The sequence below is a fragment of the Rhodamnia argentea genome, chromosome 5 (assembly GCF_020921035.1).
Source record: "Rhodamnia argentea isolate NSW1041297 chromosome 5, ASM2092103v1, whole genome shotgun sequence".
Classification (NCBI taxonomy): Eukaryota; Viridiplantae; Streptophyta; class Magnoliopsida; order Myrtales; family Myrtaceae; genus Rhodamnia; species Rhodamnia argentea.
In genome coordinates, this window is record NC_063154.1 from 29322903 (window position 1) to 29328954 (window position 6052).

A 6052-nucleotide genomic window follows, 5' to 3' on the forward strand; every position below is an offset into this window, starting at 1 on the left:
GAATGTCATTTTTCGACACAACCTAACCCACAACTAATGTTAGAGCATCAACGTTGATTAGTTCCTAGGGCGGACCGCTAACAATCTCCCACTTGCACTGGAACCAATCTTACAAACTAAGTCCCTTTGTCACTTGATGTCCGAGTCAAGCATAAGGTAGGACAAGTGTCATCCTTATATGGCTCAAACTCATTTTTTTCGATATTGTAGTTAGATTGTCAAACCAAGTAGTTGACTCCTCAACTCACTTGAGCATGGCCATGCATTTCACGGTCTCAACTCTACGGGAGACCAAGATATCATACTCTCGTTATATGAGAGGGACAAATCCCATCTTGTCTACTCATATCCCTCAAGACGATTTATGACATGCCCAGCCATTACTTTTATAATCACCTATTACAGGTGACGTTTGGTAATGTTAAAGCATGTCAATGTACGTCTAGGAAACGACGGCAGACTCGGGTCAAAAGACTATACTCTATAGCTATGATGAGAAATACCGATGACATTATATAACAATCCTACAGTATTCTCATGGCGGGTCTATCTAATTCAATGTTCTCCAACATGTATTCCATGTGATCAACTTTATATCTCTATATTCATGACTCATGAAACTTGGTCATCAATTGACGTACATGCTAGTCTCAAACACCATTAGCGTCCCAATGCTCAATGACAATTGACTAGAGACATTTAGAATATTAATATCCATTATATTAATAGAGTTTCATGATCAAATCAAGCATTTGATTATCTATTAAGGATATTCAATATTCGGGGGACTAAGATTTCGCATATAATCATATACTCAAATTAAATCGTAATCAAATATAACATATATTCTATTAATGAACAATGCAAATGTATATTACATATACTCCCACTCACATCAAGACCAATCACTAATGTGTCTAAGGCCTAAAGCGTTACAATGACACTCATGCTTAGATTGTGGAAGAGCCTTCGTCGGCGGATTAGCTACATTCAACTCCGTTGCAACTTTGCACATCTTGACATCACCTCTCTCAATGAATTCTCGAATGAGGTGATACTTTCCGAGTATATGTTTGGTCTTCGGGTGAAACCTAGGCTCTTTAGCCAAAGCTATGGCCCCATTGTTGTCACAATAAAGGTCTACTGGATTCGAACTAGTAGGATCGATTCCTAGTTCTTCTATGAACTTTCGAATCCAAACAGCTTCCTTTGATGCTTCACAAGCAGCAATATACTCAGCTTCTGTCGTAGAATCGCAATGTTGTTCTCGTTTGGAACTCTTCCAGCACACCGCTCCACCATTCACGCAAAAGACAAATCTTGACTGCGATCGAAAGTTGTCTTTGTCGGTTTGGAAACTAGCATCGGTGTAACCACTTACAGTGATCCGTTCCTCACCTCCATAGACTAAGAATAAATCCTTAGTTCTTCTCAAGTACTTAAGGATATTTTTAACAGCTATCCAATGAGGTTCTCCTGGATCTGACTGGTATCCGCTTGTTATGCTCAATGCACAAGCAACATCGGGACGAGTGCATAACATAACATACATGATGGATCCTACAGCAGATGCATAAGGAATCCTACTCATGCGGTCTCGCTCATCCTGTGTTGTAGGACACCGAGTCTTGCTAAGACTTATGCCATGTGTCATCGGGAGGAAACCTTTCTTGGAGTCTTGCATATTAAACCTATTGATGACTTTGTCAACATATGTACTTTGACTCAGCCCAATAAGTCTCTTTGATCTATCTCTATAGATCCCGATTCCCAAGATATAGTTTGCCTCTCCCATGTCCTTCATGGAGAAACATTTTCCTAGCCATGTCTTAACCGATTGAAGCATAGGAATATCGTTTCTAATGAGTAGTATGTCATCCACATACAACACTAGAAACATAATTGCGCTCCCACTAGACTTCTTGTATACACAAGCTTCTTCTTTGTTTCTAATGAAGCCAAACTCTTTGACAGTTTCATCGAAACGGATATTCTAGCTCCGTGATGCCCGCTTCAATCCATAAATAGAACGTTGAAGCTTACAAATCTTCCCAGCATTATCTAGTGATGTAAAGCCTTCGGGCTGTGTCATATACACATCATCATCCAGGTTTCCGTTGAGGAAAGCTGTTTTTACATCCATTTGCCATATCTCATAGTCATAATATGCAGCAAACGTTAGGATAATCCGAATAGACTTAAGCATAGCCATTGGTGAATAGGTTTCATCATAGTCAATACCATGAGTTTGTTTGAAATTTTTAGCTACCGGCCGTGCTTTATGGATGTGAACTTTTCCATCCATATCAGTTTTCTTCTTGAAAACCCACTTGCACCCTATAGGTCTAACACCTTCGGGTGGATCAACCAAAGTCCAAACTTTATTTTGATGCATTGAGTCTATTTCGGATTTCATGGCTTGAAGCCATTTATCGGAGTCTGGGCCCATCATAGCTTCTGTATAGGTCGTAGGCTCGTCATTTTCTATTAACAATAGATAACGATATTCTGTTACATGAAAACCATATTTCATAGGCTCACGATGTGTTCTTTCGGACCTACGAACTATAGGCGCCACTGAAATAGACTCTACAACTCTTTGTAGATCTAATTGAGGTTCTTCATGAACTAGAACACTCTCTTGTGGCACAATAACTTCTTCGAGGTTTACATTACTCTCACTGGATCCTTTAGTAAGAAACTCTTTCTCTAAAAAGATACCATTGCAAGCACCAAACACTTTGTTCTCCGATGGGTTGTAAAAGTAATATCCTTTCGTTTCCTTAGGATATCCCACAAAGAAGCATTTATCAGATTTGGGCCCAAGCTTATCAGAGAGTAAACGTTTTACATAAGCTTCGCAACCCCAAATCTTTAGAAAAGACATACTATGAACTTTTCCTGTCTACATCTCAAATGGTGTCTTCTCTACAGCTTTTGATGGTCTTCTATTTAGTGTGAAAGCAACTGTCTTGAGTGCATATCTCCAAAAAGATAATGGAAGATCTGAATGACTCATCATTGATCGAACCATGTCTAACAAAGTTCGATTTCTCCTCTCGGAGACACCATTCCACTGTGGTGTTCCGTGGGGAGTGAGCTGTGAAACAATTCCACACTCCTTGGGATGGTCATTGAACTCTTGGCTTAGATATTCTCCTCCTCGATCAGATCGAAGAGCCTTGATATTCTTGCCAAGTTGATTTTGTACTTCATTCTGAAATTCCTTGAACTTTTCAAAGGACTCGGATTTATGTTTCATCAAATAAATATATCCATATCTACTAAAATCATCAGTAAATGTAATAAAGTAGCGATAACCTCCTCTGGCTATAGAACTTAGTGGTCCACATACATCGGTATGTATAAGGGCCAATAATTCTCGTGCCCTTTCGCTTTGATTAGTAAAAGGAGCTTTTGTTATTTTTCCAACTAAACAAGATTCACACGTATCAAAAGATTCAAAATCAAATGAATTTAATAGCCCATCACTATGGGGCTTGTGAATTCGTTTCTCGTTTATGTGGCCTAATCGACAATGCCATAGGTAGGTTGGATTCAAATCATTAGATTTAATCCTTTTTGTATATATATTATAGATTGGCACATCAAGATTCAGAACATATATCCCATCCACAATATGGGTGCTACCATAAAACAATCCATTAAGATAAAATGAACAACTATTGTTCTTTATATCAAAATAGAAACATTCCTTGTCCAAACACGAAACAGAAATAATATTCCTGCGTATAGCAGGTACATAGTAGCAATTGTTCAGTTCTAAAATCATGCCGGAAGGTAAAGCTACATCATATGTTCCTACGGCTAATGCAGCAACTCTTGCTCCATTTCCAACGCGTAGTTCCACTTTACCTTTTGCGAGTGTTCTACTTCGTTTTAGTTTCTACACATTCAAACAAATGTGAGTACCACAACCGGTATCTAATACCCATGAAGTAGAACTAGTAGTAACATTTACTTCTATAACATAAATACCTGAAGTGGAAGTCTCACTTCCCTTCTTCTTCTTCGGATCCTCCAAATATTTCTTACGGTTTCTCTTTCAATGTCCATTGTCACCACAATGGAAGCAGACAACATCAACAATTGGGCCCGATTTGATCTTGGATTTAGGTTTGGGCTGAGTGCCCTTGCCCTTACCCTTGACCTTAACTGGCTTCTTAAAGCCTTTCCCCTTTTGAATCATGAGAACATTAGGGGTAGGGTCCTTCTTGAAATTCTGCTCAGCAGTTTTGAGTATCCCATACGGTTCAGTCAAAGACTTATTAAGATTATGCATGTTATAGTTCATAACAAACGTGTCATAATCACGAGACAATGACTGAAGAATAATGTCAGTAGCTAACTCTTGACTAATGGGAGAGCCCGGTCGTTCCAGGTTTTCAATATAACCTATCATCTTTATGGCATGTGGGCTAACCGAGCTTCCACTTGCTAGCTTACACTCAATTAAGGCCTTTACCGTCTGGTACCTTTCGGTGCGTGCCTGCTCTTGAAATACATTTTTCAGGTTCATGATCATATCATAGGCATCCACGTTCTCAAACCGCTTCTGAAGGTCCGAGTTCATAGTAGCTAGCATTAGACATGATGCATCTAATGCATCATCTTTATGCTTCTGGTAAGCATTTCTTTCAGCATGGGGAGCATTGGAAGGAGGTGCCTTCTGGGGAAGTGGTTTCTCCCGAACATAATCCTTTTTCTCCTGCTTGAGAACAATTCTTAAGCTTTTATACCAGTCCAAGAAGTTTGAACCATTCAATTTGTCCTTCTCAAGGACAGATCACGATGAAAAACTTGATGCAGAGCTATTTGCCATTATCTACAACAAATATGCAAAGTGAATTGTTCATTAATATTATTAATAATAAACTCCCACTATACTTTCATAATATGTGTCCCTATAAGTATAGTGGACCAAGATCCATATTTCACCAAGATATGAGTAAACTTTGGTTTACCGCTCAAGACTCGGTTATATAGGTAGACAACTCTTTGTCAATTGTATCGAATACAACTCTTGATTTTTGGGGTTAACATCTCATGTCTTATCCCCAAACTCTATGCCTCAAGGCTCAAAACTGTTTTGATAGCCTCGTTAAGTAAACCAATCTTGACATATGGATAACTATTACCCATCCTATCTTACTCAAATAGTTAAAGACATCCTACTTTGGCAGGCCCATCTTTTGACGATTCAAGTCTTGACAGGTGTATAATTGGAAATGCATCATTGTATTACTTAATTTTATTTGGGACTTTTGCAGTTTTATTTAGTGATGAACATATACATCTTATGGACATAAACAAAATATCACTAATCACAACAAGATACATCAATCAATGGGTTTAATAACAATTGAACAAACAATTCCATCGCGGGGTCAAGGGGGCAACGCCCCCTTGCTGGTCCGAGGGGCAGAGCCCCTTGCGGTGGTCTCGTTGAACTATCCCCGCTAGGGCGGCCGATTTCAAAGGAAACTAACCGTCCCCTTGAACTATCCCCGCTAGGGCGGCCGATTTCAATTAAACTATCCTTAAGGCCATCCCTATTTCGTTTCTTCTCAATTCCGTAAACTGAATTCGTAATTCTGTTTTCTTAAAGAAACGCCTTTGGATCAATCACATTAATCCACATCGGTGCAGGAATTCAAATTTGTTTCAATGTGAAATTACTCAAATTGATCATATCAATTCGTATTTTCAATTCATCTAACCCTAATCAAGAATCACTTCGGGCATACATCATATGCATCGATAATTAGGGTTTGCAATTCAACTTCAATATATCACAAGGGGCTCTAATACCACTGATAGGTTTTCGGCATTGTAAAACACAGCGGAATATAAGTCTAAACCGAAACCCTAGACAGGATCCATGCGTATATTGAAATCAATCGAAGTTCAAGGCGTACCTTTTACGGATCGAAGTTAAATTGACGAACAGTTGTATCCGGATTAGCGCCCCAAGTGTTGCGCCTCTACCGGTATCCACACACGCCAATTGAAGTCTCCAACGATCCAAGTG